The sequence below is a fragment of the Chaetura pelagica genome, unplaced genomic scaffold (assembly GCF_000747805.2).
Source record: "Chaetura pelagica isolate M959 unplaced genomic scaffold, ChaPel_1.0 scaffold2367, whole genome shotgun sequence".
NCBI classification, from domain to species: Eukaryota; Metazoa; Chordata; class Aves; order Apodiformes; family Apodidae; genus Chaetura; species Chaetura pelagica.
In genome coordinates this window covers 1-294 of record NW_009953854.1, presented here as the reverse complement: position 1 = coordinate 294, position 294 = coordinate 1, and positions in this window count along the sequence as shown.

The window sequence follows — 294 nt, the reverse complement described above, 5'->3', positions numbered from 1 at the left end:
CCCCTCCCCCCCTGCCCAAGCAGGACAGAGATGCTGGCCATGGACCTGCCAGGGCAGAGGGGAGGGGCCGAGCTCAGAGCTGTGGCACATTTTGAGGGGGTGGGGGCTGGGGGGGTGGAGGAGACCAAGGTATGGGGGGAAGGGGGGCCCCTGCCCTCTGACCTTTGCACTGTCTGTGAGGCCACCAAGAAGGACATGAGGTCACCCGGCGAGAGCTGGTCTGAGGCCATCAGGGACCCCCCCACGAAGATGGTTCCCAGGACGATGCCTGTGGGGGGAGGTGGGTGTTAGGGA